Consider the following 22,612-nt stretch of genomic DNA (forward strand, 5'->3'; position numbering starts at 1 on the left):
TTGTTTTGTGATGGTCATTTCTGGTGCAGCGACCTGCATGATTGTATCTCTCTTCAGTGTGGAGATGGTTTTGGGATCTCGTTCTGTTCTCCTGAGGTTGAAACTTCAACTTGGCTGTCTTTCTTTCCCAGTGTTGAATTCTTTCTCTGCTAAAATATTTCAATGGCTGAGGAGAGTGAATTCTTTCATACCCCCTACTGCACAGCCCAGAGTGATCTGCTACAAGTTAAAATTTTGAGATTGTGTTTCATTGTAACACTCTGAGTATCTTTGTGTACCATGTTATATTGTATTTCACCATCCAAATACTATTTCTAGTTACCTCCAGAAGAACAAAGCAAAGCAAAACCAGGTTTTCTATTATCTTGCTAGTTATCAGGTGATATGCTTCTGTGGATTGAATTTTGAAGATTCTACCTATTTGAATAGGGCTGATACCACGTATCAGCCTAAGAAATGTGTGTTTTTCTATTTTAGTGACAGGCTAATTTGATAACCCAATCTCATACACATGTCCAGGAAGATAGCATAAATTTGTTTAGTGCTTTATTGTCCATCTTATGAAGTCAAATTGGCATTGCTAATGGATGTGGCATGGATATCCCATGGCTTTGCCTACCTCCAGCCCTACCTCATACCCATGGGGGTCTGTGTGTCCCACACTCTGAGAAGCAGGCACTCTTCTCACTCTGAGAAGCAGGCACTCACAATGTACAGAAATGTATAGAATGGAACGTACAGAGACTGGCTGTGCATTTCTGTACATTGTATGATCCTCCCTGTGGAAGAGCCTGAGACTTAGAGACAGCCTCATGTTAGTTTCAGGTTGTTCTGCAGAAGGTGCTTGAATCAATTTCACCTATGTACAGATACAACTATCTTCCCTGTTAGTGGGAAGTCTAGAATTTGGCATTTTGGTTATATAGCACTAATGTTCAGACATGTAGTTCTGGATTAATCTTGGATATCACCAAGCTTGTTGTTGCTGAATATGTATTTAAAAGGAGTCTTTCTTTCTCTTTCTCTCTCTCTCTCTCTCTTTTTTCCATTTAGGGAAATGGTTGGAAAGGTATTTTCAAGTATTAGTGGATTTTAAGAGAATTAAATTGTTCCCAGATGCTTAGGGTCTTTGTGTAAACCTAGGCTGAATGTGGAAGGGCAATTGGGTTGAAAAGTGGAGGGAGGGAGGACAGAGAGGACAGCTGGCCTCCCGTCAAGGAAGCCCTGGCTGGACCTGAAAGCCTCACTGGAGCCGCTGCTCTCTCTTCCTCCCACGCCTTCTTCCCACTTGGTCTCTGTTTCTTCCTTCTCTCTCCACTCCCTTCTAAAATTACCAGCTGTGACACCATGTTTTCAAGTTTAAGAATAAGCTTTTACAGGGTGGCCACAACTGTATAAATTAAGGAAAAGAGAAAACAACATTCAAGCATAGTTCTCTTAGCAGACAAAGCCAGGACAACAGACCTCACCCCCAATTTTATATGACATAGGAAATCAACACTTGGTAATGTCACAGCAATACTCTTCTCAAATGGGAGAAAGTTAAGTTAGAAACATGCATTCACATCTCATTGGCCTCTTATTGGCTTCACTACCTTGGATAAGCTACTTAACTTTTCCATCCTCAGTTTCTCTCTCTATAAAATGGGAAGATAACATCTCTCTTTTAGGATTGGGGTTAGGATAAAATTGGAATGTTTCCAAAGCCCCTAGGATAATGCCTGGTATGTGGTAAGTGTATGATTACAATGGTAACTACTCTTGTAATTTGAAATGTATTTCTTCAAAAGTATCCTGGAAATTAAGCAAAAGGAGGCAATGCCCAAGATCTCTAAATGAAATGATAACAGACCCTGCAGGAATCTGTCAACACAGGAACTGGATGTGTGTCTGTCTCCAACCCTTCCACGTCTCTAAGGCTATTTCTGTCTGTCAAGTCGGGGGCTCCACGAACCCTGCTTTGCCCACAAGGAGCTCATTATGTGAAATGAGATCACAGATTCAAATGTACTTAGGAAACTAAAGCCTCTACAAATTGTTGTCTTATCAATAGCTTCAGTCACTATAAACAATCATATACAAAAGTCAAGGAGCCTTTGAAAATGCAGCCTTTATGTTCCGAAGCATCTGTGTTTCATAAGCAAAATGAATTTCCTGAGAGGTGAATCTGTCATTTGGAAAAGCTTCAAGTATCTTTATTTATTTATTTTTAGAGATAAGGTCTTGTTCTGTCTCCTAAGAGGGAGTGCCTTAGTGAGATTATAGCTCTTTCTAACCTCCAATTCCTGGGGTCAAGCAACTCTCCAGGCTCTGTGCCTCCCAAGTAGCTGAGATTGCAGGTGTGTGCCACAACACCTAGTTAATTTTTAAATTTTTTGTAGAGATGGTATCTCACTATGTTGTCCAGGCTGGTCTCGAACTCCCAGCCTCAAACAATCCTCCCACGTTGGCCTCCTAAAGCACTGGGATTATCATAGGCATGAGTCACCATGTCCAACCCTCTAAATCTCTTTAGAAAGTGGGTTCATGAAGCACCTGCACAAAGGGCGGCAGCCTCCTTGGAGGCAGGGGCTGGATGCTCTGTCTCCAGGTGACTGGGACAGGCACACCACCACCTTGGCTTCTGGCTCTCCAGAGCTTGGAAGCCTGTCTGCCCCTTGTCCCCTGTTCACACTGCACTTGAACCCATAGCATGGAAGAGCCGCTCACTGCCACTTCAAAGTCAAGGGCCAGTTTCTTTCAGGTCAAGGTGGTGATTTCCCAAATTGAATGTCTCCAAGCTGACCTGCTCCTTTCTGGGAACCTGTCATTACGGCCACCAGTAGAAGCCACTGTGTTTGACCTGGGTTTGGGTTTTGTTTCAGCAGCAATGTTTGAGAAATGAATATTTTACACTCTAGCTGGTGAGAGCTGGAAGGAAATGTGGGGGCACTCTTATTGAGCGCCCCCCCCCCCGCTTTATGGAGGAGGAAACTGAGGCTCGGAATGGGGATAGGGCTAGGGGGCTAACTAGCTGCAGAGCTAGACCTGAGTTCTGGCCCCTGATGGCAGGTTTCCCCCCAGATGCCTGTGCTGAACTGGGGACCCTCCTCAGGAGGGGGATGGGGCTCTTCCTTTCACCAACGCCGGCCACCCCAATTCTACTTCTAGGCTTTTGAGAAAAGACCATATGATTCTGACTGAGGTCTAGGGTGTGACAAGCACAGGCCTCAGAGTGGACAGGGCTCAAGTTCTAGCTCTGTGATCCTGGGGGCATCGCCTCGCAAGGCATTTGACTCACCTGTAAAATGGGGCGACATAGTACCTCTTTACAGTGCTGTTAGAATTAAATGAGCCACTTTATTGAGAGTGCCTGCCACAAGTGCTCTGTGTAAGTTCCTTTCATTTATTTCTCCCTCTGGGCCAATGCACTTCCACTCCGCAGCAGCGTGGTTCTTTCTCACTTCAACCCGTAGGTGGGTGCTGTTTGTGTACCCCTTTTCCAGATGAGGAAATGGAGGCTCCCAGTGGTGACATGGCTTGGTCAAGGTCAAAAAGCTAATAAGAGTTGGAACTAGGACTAGAACCTCAAGGCTTTTCAGACATCAGATCTACGTTCAGAATGCTGATCATTCTCTTACTAGCCAGGTGGTGTCCTGGGGAGGCGCCCTGTTCCCTACAGTAACGCTGTCCACTGAAACTTCTTAGTGATACGAATGTCCTGTGTCTCCATTCTCCAATATGGTCGCCGCTGGCCACAGGCTGCCAGCGAGCACTTGAAATGAGGCTGGTGCCGCTAAGGAACCAAATTGTTAATTTTGTTTAATTTCAACTAATTAAAATTTATAGTGAAATACCCACATGGGGCTATGGCTTCCACACAGGACAACCCAACTGGAAGCCAGTGTTCCTTTGCATTACATCAGAGGCTAATCCTCGCCATCAGAGCCAGTGGGTTTGGTGAGGCTCTGTGTGTGAAGCCCTGGACGTTTCTCAAGCACCTAGTGGTGCTCGGTGAGTATTAGGCCCCCTTCCCCTCGCTGGCTGGCTCTGTAAGTGGGGAGACCAAGTGGTTGTGTCTCTGGAGTGCAGGCTGAGGTGTGTTCATGGCATATCTGCCCAGTAATGCGGACAGCAGGAGGTGTCTTTCCTGCACCTAAGGAGGTCTCGCATTGCACCTGGGGGCTTGGCTTCACCTATGTGACCGCACGCCCAGGCCTGCAGACCCATATCTGAGCTGGCATTGTAAGAAGCCCTGGATGGCCCAATGAACTGACTCCTGACAGCAGCACTTGTGGTAAACCCTCCCTTCCCACAAACCAGCCAGTGGCCACACCTACAAGAGTGCCCCTCACTGGCCGGGCATGGTGGCTTATGCCTGTAATCCCAGCACTTTGGGAGTCTGAGGCTGGTGGATCATCTGAGGTCAGGAGCTCAAGACCAGCCTGACCAACATGGTAAAACCCTGTCTCTACTAAAAATACAAAATTAGCTGGGCATGGTGGTGTATGCCTGTAATCCCAGCTACACAGGAGGCTGAGGCAGGAGAATCACTTGAACCCAGGAGGCAGAGGTTGCAGTGAGCCGAGATCGCGCCATTGCACTCCAGCCTGGGCGACAGAGCGAAAGTCCGTATCAAAAAAAAAAAAAAAAAAAATAGAGTGCCCCTCACCAGACTGGGAGGGAGCCCAAATGGGCAGACATATGGTTTTTCCATTGATGTCTCTGCACTGTTCTTGTCCTGAAAACCTGGCAGGATGCAGAACAGGCCCCAGCTTACAGCATCTCAGCCCCTTCTTTCTTCTTTACTTTCTTAATGCCTGTTAAGTTGTCCAGTGTTAAATATTTTAGCAGCCTGATGACTCAGATGTAGACTGTGAAAGTGTTTCTTTTTTCAGGGAAGGCACTGGAACAGGTCTAGTTACAGATGCTCTTAATGCCCTTTTGCAAGCCTGGCCAAGGGTGTTTCGGAATAAAAACTTTCCCGGTTGCTGGGCGTGGTGACTCCCACCTATAATCTTGGCACTTTGAGAGGCTGAGGTGGGAGGATCGCTTGAGCCCAGGAGTTAGAGACCAGCTTGGGCAACATAGTGAGACTCGATCTCTACAAAAATAAAAATAAAAGTAGAAATTAGCCTGATGTGGTGGCGCATGCCTGTGGTCCCCGCTATTTGGGAGGCTGAGGTGGGAGGATCGCTTGAGCCCAGGAGGTCGAGGCTGCAGTGAGCCAAGATCACACCACTGTTCTCCTGGGTGCAGCCTGGGTGACAGAGTGAGGTACTGTCTCAAAGAAAAGGAGGAGGAAGAAGAAAAAGCAGAAGAGTAGGAGGAGGAGAAGGAGGAGAAAGGAAGAAAGAAGAAACTCAGGGGAAGGGAGTCTAGGTCTTGAGAGTGGGCAGGGTGGGCCTAGTGAGGACCCCAATGCACAGTGGATTTCGGTCAGCACTCAGTTCTCAGGCCAGGAGTATACTTGGTGGGAGAAGAGTGGACCTCTGAAGCTGCCCCAGGGGAGGGAGAGGGCCCCGGGAGTAGGAGGGAGGAGAAATGAGGCTTAGGATGAGATCAAGCTGGAGGCTGGGGTTGGTAGGCGGCCAGAGTTTAAATCCTGGCTCCCATTCGAGAGTGATGCTGGGTGCTATTAGGACTGCCCCAAGCCTCAGCTTCTTTGTGGGTAAATGGGGCTGACAATGTCTCCTGGGGGTAAAGGAGGGTTTCAGTGGGGAGAAGATGAGACGAGACACGGCACACCCTACACAAAGTCAGCTTGCAGTGGAGACTTTGTGGACAAGGTCCCTGAGCTGCAGGGGGTCTTCTGGGCAACTCCATCCCCACAGCCAGCTCAGCAGCCACCCGGCAAATGTGCACCCAGGCAGGTACTTAGAAGGAGAAGCCGAGGGCTCTCCCACGAGGGAAGAGCTGAGATGAGCTTTGAGGACATGCTGGGTACAGGCTCCTCTGCTAGAAAGAGGTTTGGGGTAAATGGTTCGGTGGGTAGGTAGGTAGGTTGATGTGGGGCAAGTGAGCGACAGATGTGGTTTGTTGACTAGCAGCCCAGGGCCCAGCACACACCTGAGGAGTCAGCCGTTCACGGGCTCCTGTCTGCTCACGGTGTACCTTGTAGGATCAGGAAGTTGGACATCATGATCCTAGGTTGTCTTTCTAGAAATGTTTGCTTGGATATGTGTTTGTGGCCATTTTGATAGAGAATTGGTCTTGGTCTCTGGCTAAGAGAATAAGCTATGATCTTGTTTCTTGGAGAATGTTAGATTTGCAGGGCATGGCTCTTGGTTACCCAGCACCTGATACCTTGCATGAGGCACCCTCGGCACTGCATACGTGTTTGCTGCATAATTCAACACAACGAGCTATCAGGTGAGTCTGAGGGTTCCTGTCCTAGGAAACAAGGTCAGACAGCACTTAGGAGGCAGGCAGCTGCATCTAACTTCCGGCTCTGCTGTTAGACTCTTTACCCTCGAGCAAGTTCCTTAGCCACCCTAAGCCTCAGTTTCTCGCCTGAAAGATGTGTATAATGCTAGGGTCCACCACAGAGAGTTACATAAACATAACATGTGTGAAAATCTTAGCAAAGTGCCCGCCTGGCATGCAGTAAGCACTGAGGTATCAGAGGTTACTGTTTTTATTGCTATCATCATTTAAATGATTATAAGACTATTATTAAGGTAGATTAATGGTAAGTACCTGTGTTTTTACATATGGGTTCACAGAGTTCACGTACATCTGGCCTGGATTCGTTGGAATGTGCCACTACCCTCTAATGCTTCTTCCCGTTCTGTAGCCTCAGCCTCCCAATGGGGATGGCTCTCCGTGTTGCAATATTGTATAGGATGCAAAGTGGAGCCATCTGGCACCCATGGGGAATGCATTCCCTTCCTTGTGGAAACTAGGGCTTTGGGGTTAACCTCTTGCCAGGAGCGGCTGCAGAGAGGCTGCAAGCTAACATTAGTGGGTGGGGGTGCGCCTGTGTGGTGAGCAGAGCCGTGCTGAGCACATCTCATGGGACAAACCGCCTCAACTATTTTGGCATGACATTTTGAGCTGTGAGCCCATTCCAAACCTCCTAGAGGAAAGGACAGGGTGAAAAGTCATCTGGCCCTGCCTGCCAGACACCATAGCATCATAGCTGGAGGAGTAGACCCTTCCTGGCAAGTGACCAGGCAGCTGGTATTGAAACATATACATGGCCAGAATTGGCAGACTGAGAATTTGGGGAAGAGTGGGAGTGCCGACTCTGGACTTAGGTCTCAACCCCAGACCAGACTGCCTTTCCAGGCCACCTAGGAGGGATGCTCCTCTGGCATCCGAGGCTGGGTAGCAGGGAAGCTCACCTTTGAGATGAGGTACCACCTCATGCCTGGCTTGGGCATTCATAGTCATTCACTGTCTCCTTCCGACACACTCAGCTGGTAGGAGATGAAACTCCAGTTTCAGCAGAACGTTCTTTTGAACTCTAATCTGAGTCTGTCCTCCCCAGCAGCATCCACATACTTCCCAAATTGTGGTGAAGCTGCAAGCACTGGCCCAACTAGCCTTTCCTGGTGGTTTTTCGGCAACCCTCCTGCAAATGCTATCAGCCAAGCAAAGGAAAGCCAGGGCCACACAGCACAGAGGCTGCAGCGTAATTCAGCTTAACTCCGTTTCTTTACAAGTAGGCTATAAATTTGTGGGAGATAAAATGCACTTAATGCTCACTGCAGGGTTTAGTTTTGTTTTTTTCCATGAAGATGGGAAGCTTATGTGTTAGGAGCCACCAGGGTCCTGTTGAAGCATTGTGTATACCTCTCTTTTAGTTCATATTTTATCTTCAATGGAGAGGATTCTGTAAAAATGGAATGTAGAGAATTGCCCCTCCTGGGGTGACATTTTTGCTTTCAGAAACTCTTTGGGGCTGGGCACAGTGGCTCATGCCTGTAATCCCAGCACCTTGGGAGGTCAAGGCAGGTGAATCACCTGAGGTCAGGAGTTCAAAACCAGCCTGGCCAATATGGCGAAACTCCGTCTCTACTAAAAATACAAAAATTAGCTGAGCGTGGTGGCGTGTGCCTGTAGCCCCTGCTACTCGGGAGGCTGAGACAGGAGAATTGCTTGAACCCGGGAGGTGGAGGTTGCAGTGAGCTGAAATTACGCCATTGCACTCCAGCCTGGGCATCAGAGCGAGACTCTGTTTCAAAAAAAAAAGAAAAAAAAAGAAAAAAGAAACTCTCTTTGCATTCTGCATTTGGGGACTGTGACTGAGTCTAGGAGGAAAGCTGTAACTCTTCCCTGCTCCTTTCTGAGAAGGAAAGGTCCTGAAAAGCCACTGACTCTAAGGTCTAACAAAGGCCATTTTGTGTCTTCTCTTCTTTTTTTTTTTTGAGATGGAGTCTTGCTGTGTTGGCCAGGCTGGAGTGCAGTGGCCCAATCTTGGTTCACTGCAACCTCCACCTCCGGGGTTCAAGCAGCTCTCCTGCCTCACCCTCCCAAGTGGCTGGGATTATAGGCACGCACCACCACGCCCAACTAACTGTTTTGTATTTTTAGTAGAGACGGGGTTTCACCATGTGGGCCAGGCTGGTTTCGAATTCCTGACCTCAAGTGATCTGCCCGCCTCGGCCTCCCAAAGTGCTGGGATTATAGGCATGAGCCACAGCGCCCAGCTGGGCCTTCTCTTCTTAAACCCTTTTCGTTTGGTATAAAAATGTGGAGAAAGGTATGAGTGCAGAAGCAGGCCCAGACTGTAAAGACATAAGAGGCAGGAACTCCAGTGTGGCTGAGAGCTTTTGGCCAGACCCATGTGCCTGTGTCTCTGGGTGACCACTCTGCCTGTCTTGCCCCTTCCTTTATGTGTAGCCCATGATGGGACCACATTCTGGTTCAAGAGACAGTAGAGGCTCAGACAAACATAGTTCTGTGAAGTCTACCCAACCCTTCCACTCCCTAGGAGTACCCCCATCTCCCACCAGAGTAGCGAGGTTCCCTTCTGTAGCCTGACAGTAATATTAAGACAGGGGCAAGTGTATTACAGTTTGCTGAATCAGATTTTGTCATTTGCAGAAGAGATTGGGTGTTTTGAGCTGGACAGATCTGGTTCAAATCTGCTGCTTATTCACTGTAGGACGTTCGTCATATTACTTAGTCTCATGAGGTCTCAGTTTTCTCACCTGCAAAATGAGTATAAAATTAGTACTTACCTCATGAGGATTCAGTGAAATAGTGCACTGGAAATGCTTGACCAGAGCTGGCACATCTATCACCCAAGGAACATCTCTCACTATTGGAGAGAGTCCCCCACAATGGCAGGGACTGTGCCTGGTCCCCAGTCCTTAGCACAGTGGGCTGCCCATAGGAGCCCCTCAACAAATGTTTATGGAATGATTGTGTTTAGCTGGGCAGGGTGGCTCACACCTGTAATCCAGCACTTTGGGAGGCCAAGGCTGGAGGATCGCTTGAGTTCGGGAGTTCGAGACCAGCCTGGGCAATATGGCAAAACCCTATCCTTTTTTTGGAGACAGAGTCTTGCTCTGTCGCCCAGGCTAGAGTGCAGTGGCGTGATCTCGGCTCACTGGAAGCTCCGCCTCCTGGGTTCACGCCATTCTCCTGCCTCAGCCTCCAAACACCTGGGACTATAGGCACCTGCCACCATGCCTAGCTATTTTTTTTTTTTTTTGTATTTTTAATAGAGATGGAGTTTCACCATATTAGCCAGGATGGTCTTGATCTCCTGACCTTGTGATCTGCTTGCCTCAGCCTCCCAAAGTGCTGGGATTACAGGCGTGAGCCACTGCGCCCAGCCAACCCCATCATTTAAAAAAAAAAAAAAAAAAAGAAAAAGGAAAAAGACGACAAAGGCAGAGTCTCAGGTACTACCCAAGGCCTGCTGAGTTGGAATCTTTACAGTCATGCATTGCTTAATGATGGGGAGCTGCTCTGAGAAATGCATTGTTGGGCGATTTCATCATTGTGTGAACATCGTAAAGTGTGCTTACGCAAACCTAGACAGTATTGCCTACTATAAGGGACTGCACGACTCTTCACCCGTCAGAGTTTGGGCAGTGCTGTTAGGTTTATGGGCCACCCTTTGAGTAGCAAGGGGTCTAGGGCACTCTTCCCAACATTGGCTGCACACTGAAAACTCCCGTGGAGCTTAAAAACAATGTTGATGCCTGGATGCCACCCCCAGATTTTCTGGTTTAATGGATATGCGGGTGTAGCCTGGGGGTAGTACATTTTCAAAGCTCACCAGGTATTTCTACACAGTACAGAACAGCTGGCCTAAGGCACACAGAAGCAAATCAAACCAACTCAACTCTCAGATGCTTCTTTGTCTGTTGCAGCATAAGACATCTCCATCATCACGCCCACTGCATAGGCTGAACTGAACCCCGTAACCACGCCTCACTCCTGGCCCCGCCAGACCCTCGCACTGCTGCGGCTGATCTATCAAATGTTTTATTTTTCAACTTTGCCCTGATGTCACGTGGATATCTGACTGTCTCCTAGAGAAAGTTGTTTTTCTGCCAGAGAAGGTACAGCAGGGAGGGTGTTGCCTCCTATTTAGTCAAAGGCTTATTTTAAATTGGGACTAGGCCAAGTTCAAGTGCAGGAGCACATTGGCCCCTGGGGGAGCCTGGTCAGGTACATTTGGCCGGTGAGACCAGTGGTCAGCACTTTGGCTCATGGAACACACGTCTGTCCGAGCAGTGCAGACCTGGCTTGTGTGAACTGGGCTTTGTGTGCCCTTGAGGAAAATGCTGAGGCCACGTCTAGAAATTCTGGCTGAGGCTGAGAGCCATGTGCAGAGCTGCCCCCACACATTTCCTTGTGTATATTTTGGGTTCAGATTGACATTTCATCCTAGCATGGGCGGAGGTAATGACTGAATTTTTAGAAGGCCTGAATCCCTTCTACAAATACATCGCCTTGCCCTGTAACCAAGTTTTGCTGGTTGCAGTTCAGGAATGTATCTTGCTGCTTGTACGGCCCATCATGGAATGTGAGGACTTAGCTCAGAAGAACAAAGCAGTATTCCTTCTAGAAAAAAACAAAGAAAGAAAGAAAGTTCCTCGGAGTTCACCAGTGAAATGGATCTTATATTATGAGTGTGAGGGCTGAATTCCTATGATATGGCTGGGTTCCTCATGGCATATTCCCCTCCTGACATGTCTAAAGTATATAAGAAATAACCCACGGGTTAGCCTTGGTCACTGTAGACTGGTTAGGAGTTTGAGTTCTGCACCATGCAGAGCCTGTGTATGAACTGTGGCACTGCTCAGTGTGGCCTCTGGGTGAGTTCACCACTCAAAGCCTGCTTCCTCCATTGCCAGCTAAGGACAATAGCAGTACCTGCTGCATAGGCTCATTAAGAGAATTAAGGCAAAGAAGAGATAGGAGCCACTTAGCAGAGGGCCATCTTTGTGACCAGTGCTCACAAATGGTATCTAATATTATTGTAGTTATTTTAGAAAAGCTTTTAAATTACCTTTTTGGTGTTCTTTTTCCAGTTATTAAGTGGGGAAGGCACAGTGCAAGTTGGCATGTGGATGGTATTTTGCCACTCTTCAAAGCTGGCAGGTAATGGGGTCATCTTCTAGGCTCCACATACCCTTTCAGTTTGAATTCTTGGTGTTTGAGTGAAGCCCCAAGATGCTGTCCTGTGGGAAAAGAAGAGCATCACGGGGCAAGGTGGTCCTGAGCTGTAGAGCTGAGAGAGGCTGGCCCTAGAGGCAGGGGACTTGTCTTGCAGGAGAGAGGAAGGATGGAGGACGATGGGCGCTGGACTGGGGTCAACCTAGTGGAGGCCCAGCCTACCAGCTGCCTGATGAGCACTGCGGGAAGGCTTGTTTCCTGACCTCAAGGAGACCATGCTCTGTTTCAAGAGACAGTACACAGGCATTATAAGATTAAAATAGCCCATGGCCCTAAGTGACTTTGCCTCTATTTGGTATTTAATGAATGTGGCCGTTTGTCCTTATCTAGAAGGCATTGTCTATGAAGGCAAGGATGTTGTCTCTTCACTGCCGTTTCTGCAGCTCCTAGAAGTACCTAACACAATGTAGGCTTTTTTATTTTTATTTTATTTTATTTATTATTATTTTTTTTGAGACAGAGTCTTGCTCTGTTGCCCAGGCTGAATTGCAATGGCGCCATCTCGGCTCACTGCAAGCTCCGCCTCCCAGGTTCATGCCATTCTTCTGCCTCAGCCTCCTGAGTAGCTGGGATTACAGGCACTTGCTGCCACACCCAGCTAATTTTTTTTGTATCTTTAGTAGAGACAGTGTTTCACCATGTTGGCCAGGCTGGTCTCAAACTCCTGATTCCAAGTGATCCTCCCACCTTGGCCTCCCAAAGTGCTGGGATTACAGGCGTGAGCCACCAGGCTCAGCTTTCATTTTTTATTTCGTTGTGTTAGTAGTCAATGTCTGTGAAGTTACGGGTTGTGTGTTCATGGTATCTTTTTCCTAATATTTAAATGCATAACTATTGAAATACTCTAATCTGAGAAATCCTAATATGGTAACACTGACTTATCCTCTAAAACTCGGCTTAACTATTCCCTCTTCTGGAAAATCTCCCCATACCTCTTCCAGCGCTGGTTAAAATATTCCTTTCCTATCTCTGTCACGTGGTAGCCGTCGTTATCTGATGACAGACGTAATCCTAGGAACGATGTTGCATCTCACTTTTTAACCCTAGTGCTTTGCACAGGACCAGGATGTAGTAGCACTCGAAAAGTGATTTTGAATAACTAATTGAAACTCCTTTATTCTAGGGAAGTTTATGCTGTCTGGCATGCATGGGGGCCCCTAACAGGATGCTCTATGATTCTGTGAAGACAATGTGCTGTCATTCAGGGCCCCAGCATTCCTAAGCTTCTATTTGAGTGCCCATCAACAAATCCGTTGTATGAACTTTGATTTAGACTCTCAGCTCTCAGCAAGGAACTAGTATGCTCTGTGTCTGGGGAGGGTTTGGCCTCTGACCTTCGCATCACATATTCCCTGTCAGTTACCCAGCCAGCCTTGGATGCTTCCAGTCCCTGGTCTCATTTCCCAGGATTTCAACATGGATGAAATTAGGCATCGGCAGTCTGGGATGGAGGGGGAAGTGATCGGGGAGAGGCTCTTGATCCAGTGGGCAGAAGTGAGCCATTAGATGGAATGGAGGTTTCCTTCAGTCTCCTGAAGTTACCTTCCCTAATATACATGCCATAGCCTTAGGTTCTTCCTGCTCTGAACTCTGACTGTACCTGGTGTCTGCTGCTATTTTGGTTCCATATTCCTACTTCTTACCCCTCCAGCATGTGCTGTCTTTCCAGGCAGCGTCCTGTCTTAAACACTTTTTTGTTTTTTGAGATGGGGTCTTGCTCTTTTCACCCAGGCTGGAATGCAATGGTACAATCTCAGCTCACTGCAACCTCTGCTTCCCAGGTTCGAGCGATTCTCCTGCCTCAGCCTCCCAAGTAGCTGGGATTACAGGTGTCCCCCACCATGCCTGGCTAATTTTTTAATATTTTTAGTAGAGACAGGGTTTCACCATGTTGGCCAGGTTGGTCTCGAACTCCTCATCTCAGGTGATCTGCCCGCCTCAGCCTCCCAAAGTGCTGGGATTACAGATGTGAGCCACCACACCTTGCCTATCTTAAACATTTTATGTGTGTGTGTGTGTATACATATATATATATGTATACGTGTGTGTGTGTGTGTATATATATAACTTTTTTTTTTTTGAGATGGAGTCTCGCTCTTGTTGCCCAGGCTGGAGTACAGTGGTGCGATTTCAGCTCACTGCAGCCTCCGCCTCTTGGGTTCAAGCTATTCTCCTGCCTCAGCCTCCCCAGTGGCTGGGATTACAGGTGCCCACCACCATGCCTGGCTAATTTTTGTATTTTTAGTAGAGACGGGGTTTTGCCATGTTGGCCAGGCTGGTCTCGAACTCCTGACCTCAAGTGATCCACCCACCTCGGCTTCCCAAAGTGCTGGGATTACAGGTGTGAGCCACCGCACCCGGCCCCTGTCCTAAACATGTTTATCCACTTATTGATTGATGGGCATTTGAGCTGATTTCATATGTTTTCAGTTCCACATGGGCACTCAGAGGGTGATTGCAGATGCTGGTGAGTATTTGATCCATTAATGGTTATTTCTGTGTCAGGCAAATTGAGCACAGGTTTCTAGCCTGGCTTCTCATTTTTATGTGGCTTTCCACTTTTCAGGGAAAGCAAAATATTGTTGCTACAACAGAATTTTAAAGGAAGCTGCAAATGCATAGCAAAGCATTGCTTGGTGGACAGGGCCACAGTTACTTCCTAGGCACGGATTTGCCTTTTGTATTCCACAAGACTCCTTTGGCAAATGATAATGTGCTTTGTGGTCTTTCATTGCTTTCTGAAGCCTTAGGTTTAGTATCTACCATATGAGCACTTCTCAACACCACAGTTGACAGCTCTTTGAAGATGCTGTTGGCTACAAGTAACAGACTACTCAGTACAAGAAAACTTCAACAATCATAGGTTTATCATTGCACCAGCAGGAAGTTCCGAGGTTGAGTAATTCATTAGTTCAGTGACATCACTGAGGACCCAGGCCCTTTTCATCTTCCTCTCTACCCACATTCAGTATGTGGCCAGATGTTCCCCTCATCGTTTCAAGCTGGCTGCAGCAGCTCCAGGCACTGTGCTCTCGCATGACAATGTCAAGAGGCGGGAAGACCCCTGATGGTCAGGAGCTATGCTGTCTTGTGTCTCTTCCAAAGAGTGAGGAAACTGTCTCCAGAAGGCCCAGCTGATTTTCTCTTCTGTTTCATTGGCCAAGGGTATGTAACAGGACCATGCCTAATCCAATTATTTAAACAAAAGTAAGGAAACAAGGGAAGAAGAACAGCAGTTTTGAAAGCAACCAACAATGCTGGCCATAAAACTTCAGATTCAGTTTCTCCAAGTGTGGTCTGACAAGCATCTCTTTCAGAATCAGGCTGGGTGTGATGGCTCACGCCTCTAATCCCAGCACTTTGGGAGGCCAAGGCAGGTGGATCACTTGAGGTCACGCTTCTAATCCCAGCACTTCGGGACACCGAGGTGGGCGGATCACTTGAGGTCAGGAGTTCGAGACCAGCCTGGCCAATATGGTGAAACCCCGTCTCTACTAAAAATACAAAAATTAGCTGGGCGTGGTGTCAGGTGCCTGTAATCCCAGCTATTTGGGAGGCTGAGAAAGGAGAATCGCTTGAACCTGGGAGGCGGAAGTCGCAGTGAGCCCAGATTGCACTGCTGCACTCCAGCCTGGATGAGAGAGTGAGAAGATTCTGTCTCAAACAAACAAAATAATAATAATATGTTTTTAAAAAAGAATTATTTAAAATATGCTTTCTAGAATGCACATTTCTTTAAATATATATATGTATTTCAATAGGTTTTTGGGGAACAGGTGGTGTTTGGTTACATGCATACATTCTTTAGTGGTGATTTCTGAGATTTTGGTGCACCTGCCACCTAAGCAGTGTGCACTGTACCCAGTGTGTAGTCTTATATCCCTCACCTCCCTCCCCACCCTTTCCCCCAAGACCCCAAAGTCCATTATATAATTCTTATGCCTTTGCATCCACATAGCTTAACTCTTACTTATGAATGGGAACATACAACGTTTGGTTTTTCATTTCTGAGTTACTTCACTTAGAATAATGGCCTCCAATTCCATCCACATTGCTGCAAATGCCATTATTTTATTCCTTTTTATGGCTGAGTAGTATTCCATGTTCACTCACTCTATCTATCTATCTATCTATCATATTCTATTTCTTTATTTTTTTTTGAGATGGAGTTGCACTCTTGTCGCCCAGGGTGGAGTGCAATGGTGCGATCTCGGTTCACTGCAACTTTGGCCTCCCGGGTTCAAGTGATTCTCCTACCTCAGACTCCCAAATAGCTGGGATTACAGGCACGCGCCACCACGCCCGGTAATTTTTTGTATTTTTAGTAGAGACGGGATTTCACCACGTTGGCCAGGATGGTCTCAATCTCTTGACCTCGTGATCTGCCCACCTTGGCCTCCCAAAGTGCTGGGATTACAGGCATGAGCCACCACATTGGTCTTCTTTTTTTTTTTTTTTTTTTTCTCGAGATGGAGTCTCGCTCTGTCGTCAGGCTGGAGTGCAATGGTGTGATCCCGGCTCACTGAAACCTCTGCTTTGTGCGTTCAAGTGATTCTCCTACCTCAGCCTCCTGAGTGGCTGGGATTACAGGCACGTGCCGCCACGGCCAGCTAATTTTTTGTATTTTTAGTAGAGATAGGGTTTCACCATGTTGGCCAGGCTGTTCTCAAACTCCTGACCTCATGATTCACCCGCCTCGGCCTCCCAGAGTGCTGGGATTACAGGCATGAGCCATGGCGCCCAGCCCACATTTTCTTAATCCACTCACAGATTGATGGGCATTTGAGCTGGTTTCATATTTTTTCAGTTGCAAATTGTGCTGCTGTAAACATGGCATGTACAAGTATCTTTTTTCATGTAATGACTTCTTTTCCTCTGGGTAGACAGCCAGGAGTGGGACTGCCGGATCAAATGGTAGATCTACTTTTAATTTTTTAAGGAGTCTCTACACTGTTTTCTGTAGTGGTTGTACTGGTTTACATTAAAAGTGTTCCCTTTTCATCACATCCACACAAGCATCTATTATTTTAATTTTTTGAGAGCACATTCTTGCAGGAGTGAGGTGGTATGGCATTGTGGTTTTGATTTACATTTCCCTGATAAAATGCACATTTCTGAGCCCCTTTCCTGATGTGCTGAATCAGAATGCCTGGGAGCCAGGCCCAAAAATTTGCATTTTAACATTGACCCACTGAGTCTTATTGGCACTGAGTTTAGCCCCACAGCCTGGGGTTCATGGTTGTCTCCTATTGATATTTTCATGTTATGGATGTCCCTTCAGAATGCTAGTTCTGTTGAGCAGAGGCTGGGGGCCCAAGAAGAATGAAGACTCAGACTTCCGAAATTCCCTTTCCAGGTCTTGCCTTTAGAGATTCAGACAGAAATATTAACTGATGCAATGATGCTATCTGGCATTTGCTTCAAAACAATCTGGGTAGCAGAGGGAAAGTGGGATTGTGGATAAAATGGAATTAGCCATAATTTGATCATGTTGGATCTGGGTGTTATATATAGGGTGCATTATCCAGTTCTTTCCACTTAAGTTTTTTAAAGTCTGCATTCTGGAGGCTTGCTCTGTCGCTATGCTGCCTTTGACTCTGGGTAAGTCCATCTCCTTCTTTGGATTTCAGCATAAGTTCTCTATAAAATTAGTGTTTTCACATTTTCATTTTTTCCCCTTCGCTCCTGGTGAACCTCTTCTCCAAATAAAATCTTATGTGGAACTTAAAGATATGACAAAAGTGAAACAGCTCTCTTTGCAGGTGCTATGGATGTTTTTAAGATAACTCCAGAAACCCTAGGACTCTGGAGAAGAGAGTTTAGCAGCTACTGTACTAGAGCCTTGCTGTAAACACATATACAGACCACCCTGATGCAGAACCATAGCCTGGTACTCAGACTGAAAGAATCCTTGGGAAGTAAAGATTCAGCCATGGATGCAATTTCTGAGGCACGTGTTGCTGCCTGCAAGTCAGTCTTCAGTAGATTCCAGGTATCCCAAGACAGAGAGCACAAGCCTGCATCTTCCCTCCTCTGTATTGCATTGCTACCCTGACTTGGAGCAGGAGGAGATGGCAGTGCACATTTACTGTAGTTCCAGGTTCACTGTCCAGGCAGGATTTCTGGTCGTGACTAGGAACAGAGCTGTGTGGGTTGGCCGAGAGTTTCTGATGTGGATGTATTTCTGTTGTGTGGCAGGATTTGAGGCTCAGTCCTGTATGATATTAGGAGCCCTTGACTTCATCTTCTGATGAGTTCGTCCTACATGGGACCATGGCTGTGTCCGAATGCTGGCTGCTCAAGACCATTGCACTGCCTGAGCTCGGTCATTCCTCAGAGAGGTGCTGAGGTCAGCCTTCCTCAACCAGAGTGGTTCTCCTGCAGCGAATAACCTTAGACTCTGGAGATGTTAATGAAATCCAAGCTATCTTCTTAAATCCTTCAGCTGGGCGTGGTGGCTCACGCCTGTAATCCCAGCACTTTGAGAGGCCAAGATGGGTGGATCATGAGGTCAGGAGATTGAGACCATCCTGGCTAACACGGTGAAACCCCGTCTCTACTAAAAATACAAAAAAATTGGCTGGGCGTGGTGGCTTACACCTGTAGTCTCAGCTACTCAGGAGGCTGAGGCAGGAGAATGGCGTGAACCTGGGAGGTGGAGCTTGCAGTGAGCCAAGATCGCGCCACTGCACTCCAGCCTGGGGGACAGAGTGAGACTCCATCTCAACAACAACAACAACAACAACAAATCCTTCAAAGAAGGGATTAAGTCACAGTAATAACCAGGTACCTACTGCATTAGTTTCCTGTGACTGCCATAATAAATTACCACAAAACTAGTAATTTTGGCTTAAGAGAACACAGATTTATTTTACTAGGAGTTCTGTAGGTGAAACGTCTAACATGGGTCTCACTGAGCTAAAATCAAGGTTTCGGTAGTGCTGTGTTCCTTTCTGGAAGCCCTCAAGGAAAAATCCACTTTCTTTCTTTTTCCACCTTCTAGAAGCCGCTCACATTCCCTGGCTCATGGTACCTTCCTCTGTCTTCAAAGTCAGCATCTTCTAATCTCTCGCTCACTCTGCTTCCACAGCCACGTCTCTTTCTCTGACTCTCTTCTTCCTCCTCCTTCCAATTAAAGGACTTTCATGATGACATTGGGTCCACCTGGATACTCCAGGATAGCCGCCCTAGTTTGAAGTCAGGTGACTTCAGCATCTTTAATTCCATCTACGACCTTCATTCCTCTTTGTCATGTAACTTAACATATTCACAACTCCAGGGATGAAGATGTGGCCATCTTGCGGGGGCCTTCCTTTTGCCAACCACACAGACCTACCAGTAGGTTTTGAAACAGAGTGGCACCTTCCTCTGTCCTGAAGGATATGCATCTGTCAACTGGAGGGGCTGTTTCACATGAACGGGATGGCACCTCAAATTCATCTTGGCTCTTTGCTCAGTTGGGGTGCTGAAGCTTATATGGTGGTGAGCAGTGTATGTTTCTACCATAAATGGATATGACCTACATTTAGGTCCTTTTAGAACTACATTTTAGAACCTTTTGTTTTTGTTTTTGTTTTTTTGTTTGTTTGAGATGGAGTCTCACTTTGTTGCCAGGCTGGAGTGCGGTGGTGCAATCTCAGCTCATTGCAACCTCTGACTCCCTGGTTCAAGCCATTCTCCTGCCTCAGCCTCCTGAGTAGCTGGGATTATGGGCACATGCCACCATGCCCAGTTAATTTTTTTTTTTTTTTTTGTATTTTTAGTAGAGACGGGGTTTCACCATGTTGGCCAGGATGGCCTCAATCTCCTGACCTCGTGATCTGCCTGCCTCGGCCTCCCAAAGTGCTAGGATTATAAGGCACAAGAACCTTGAAGACTGGGCATTCCCATTCTCTCTTCACTAACAGCAGATGGTATACATTTAAACTAGCCTATTTGGGTCTCAGTTATCATACTTGTAAAATGGACACATTAATACGATACCAGGAAATCCGTGATAAGGATGTGAACAAGGAATCTATTTAAATTTTCATCAGAAATGTGACTCTTAGAAGCACTGCGTTATTTAAAAAAACAATATTTTCGCAGAAGGCAGTAAAAGTCTATTTCTTTATTCTACAGAGAATCCTCATTAGGGGCTCGTAAGATCTGTTTAAGAGGAGGAAAGGAAGTGCTGAGTAATTTCTGAGTCTCTTGCCCTTTGGTCCCTGAGTATATAATCTACAGCAGTGCTTTCTGTGACACTAAACTTAAAATTGAAAGCCTGGTATCTATATAAGCTTTTCATGATTGGGGCCTAGCTGCAGAAATTTCTAGAGAAAAGGTGATATGCCATGGTATTGGCAGGTAAGCACCACTTCTCATGGGTGTGAGGTCCATGTTAGTGAAGGAGTTGGGCCCTTAAAGGAAAACAAACCTCACATGCCAATAGATACAAAATTCCTAGAAATATGGAAGCAGGAATTGGTTTGGATTTAGCCTCTGCCGACTTCAGACTGTGCAACAGCCAAACAGAACGCACGTCAACAAGTTTTGCAAACTCTAGCACAGCCCGAGCTTTCTGTGGTTAAGCACTACTAATCCTACACAGGTGAAGAAAAAAGGGCCGGAATTTGGCCTCAGGAACAAGCGAGGCACCATTTCACCCCCAGCTTCTTTCTGAGGCTCCCGGGTAGCCTCAGGCGGGCAATGGCCCCGCAGAGGAAGCACGGGCTGCCTGGCCTGTACTTGACCTTCCCAGTCCGTTCTCACGCCACAGCCTTCCTGGCGTTGCCATGCGTAGTGGAAGGCTGTGGACAAACTAAGAACAGTAACAAGTTGTCATGACTCAGAGACTCCTGGAAGTCTGCAGCGCCTCCAGGAGCAGCGGCCGGGCTGCGCGTCCGTCGGTCCGTGCGTCTCTCGCCTGCCACTTTGCGGCCGCGGGCCCCTCGGTGCGTCTGGGCGCGCCCGGCCCCGCGCATTCCTGGCCGGGGAGGAGAGCGCGGCGGGCGCCCTGCGCGAGCAGCTGGCCGAACGCTGGCCCGGCTCGGAGCGCCCAGGGCTGGGGGAGGAGCCTGGCCCGGCCGCCGCCGCTCGCCCAGTCATTGGCCTTTTGTGCTGCAACTTTTCCCGAGCCTTTTGGGGAGCCACGCCGGCCCTGCGCTGTTGTCCCGGGAAACTTTGCGTCCCAGGGCCGCACCGGGTCGTGGTGACCCCACGCGCCGCGCCGCCACCGGGCTCGGAAAACCCAGCGCCCCCGGGCTGTTTGGCAGTTGCGTCTCCGAACGAAGGCGGCTCCGTGTGGGCCATCCCCTATCTCCCCGGGCGGGTAAGTGCCGGGGCCACGGGCGGGCGGCCGGGGTCAGGAGAAGACGGGCGCCCGAAGGACCTTGGCCCCCAGACAAAGGCGTACTGGAAGTGGCCAAAGCTCATTTCGGCTTTCCTCGGCTGGGACTGGCCGAGGGTGGAAAAGTGGCTAACTACACATTCGGTCCCCTGCTGGCAGAGGAGTGTGGCTGCGGGGAAACCGCGGGCCCCAGAGTGTCTGCCCGGGAGCCTGGTTCCCTTGAGTGGAAGCGCGGGGGTCAAAGCCCGTGGTTCGGGGCGCGCGCCCGTGGCTGGGATTCCCGCTCGCGCTTGGGGTCCCCGCGCGTGGTTGTGGTTGGCGCCCGTGACCGAGCTCCCCGCCAGGGTTGGGGTCCCGCCCTTGGGCGGCCTCCACGCCTTCCCACCAGGCTCTTTCCCAGCGTGTGTGGTCCCACTGGGTCGCGCGGGGCATCCCCGGCGGGTCACGACGGCGCGTGGAATAGCCATAAAACTCTGCCCTGGATTTCCTCCGAGTTTGGGACTTTTAAATTCTCGAATAGTTACGTCAGCAGGGCCGAGCGCACTTCGGAGATCGGGCGCAGCACGTGACCCGCCCGAGCGTCCCCTCCGCGTCCTTGGCTCCCGCCGCAGAGTGCGCCTCTGCCTCGGGGTGTCCTGGAAATCCAGTCTCGGGGCACTGGGATTTGCTACCCAGGCTCCGAGCGCCGAATGCACCACGCTGTGGCCAGGTGTCCTCTTCAGTCCTGGTCTTTTCTTAAAATGGCTTCATTATCATCACTGTTAACTGTTGTTGCTATCTTCAGACTCTGTCAAATGCTAGGACAGGAGAATGTGATAGCGGGTTGAAATACGGCTGAAATAGACATTGTGGAGGGGAAATGGAAGTGGGGCCTAAGGAGGGGTGGCTGGAGAGGGTCGGGGGCCCTCGTGTCACAGGACGTGGTACACTGAGGATCCTAGGGCAGTTTCCTGTGCTATGCCGGAGGAAGGTGCGGCTCTGTTACCAGGCAGAGAACTCTCCCCGTTCTTATTTCTCTGATTTCCTATTGAGGCCACATTTCAAAAGCCGTTTCCATGATATCTGGAAACGACTTTTTTTCTGGGACTGTGACCTGAGGCAGTGTTTCGTCTGTGGTTTCCATTCTTTCAGATGCACGTGCAGATGAACAGTTGAATCTTCAGCAGTGTTTTTAAGGTTGACAGTTGATGGAACTTGGAGGAAGGGTTTTGTTGAGAATCGCACAGTGAGTTCCCACCCGGAGCAGCTGGCTTTCCGTTCTGAGGCCAGGAAGGAGGGCCTCCTGAGAATGGGGCCAGTTGAGCCAGGCGGGTGAGTGGATTCCCACGGGGCTCCTTCTCACAGGCTCTGCCTGGGACTCATTCTTTGGGAAGGGAATCGGAGCAGCAAATAGGCCAGCAGCCACCCTCCTTGTGCAAATGCCACAGCAACTCAAAGAGTCACTAGTCTCTCATCAAAAGTTACATCCTGAGCCTCAGAAGTGTGATCATGGAATATGACCTGCTTGCATTACAGTTATTCATATACCGGTGTTATGGAATTACCTTATGGAAATCTTGAGGTCAAATGCTACACCGTCTGTGGAACCTAGATAGAATTAGCCCCTTGTCTGTCCGTTCCAGCCATCCTCTTTTCTCTCTTAAAAAAATAATGTTCAAGAAA

At 48.2% G+C, this 22,612-nt stretch overlaps 1 protein-coding gene across 30 annotated transcripts in view; it reads left to right on the forward strand.

The window, feature by feature from the left end:
* The window catches only part of TACC2 (transforming acidic coiled-coil containing protein 2), a 258,699-nt gene that overhangs the window by 96,164 nt on the left and 139,923 nt on the right, over positions 1 to 22,612 (forward strand). For 3 of the 30 annotated variants that reach the window (XM_074002966.1, XM_074002967.1, XM_074002968.1), the window contains exon 1: positions 20,584 to 20,932. The exons of 24 other annotated variants lie outside the window; for them this stretch is intronic. The gene's annotated coding sequence lies outside the window, so the exon portion shown is untranslated. Of the gene's footprint in view, positions 1 to 20,583; positions 20,933 to 22,612 lie in introns of those variants that run through there. 3 more of the 30 variants (XM_074002963.1, XM_074002965.1, XM_074002964.1) reach the window with 1 other exon arrangement.

The sequence above is a fragment of the Macaca fascicularis genome, chromosome 9, assembly GCF_037993035.2.
Source record: "Macaca fascicularis isolate 582-1 chromosome 9, T2T-MFA8v1.1".
In the NCBI taxonomy this organism is placed as follows: Eukaryota; Metazoa; Chordata; class Mammalia; order Primates; family Cercopithecidae; genus Macaca; species Macaca fascicularis.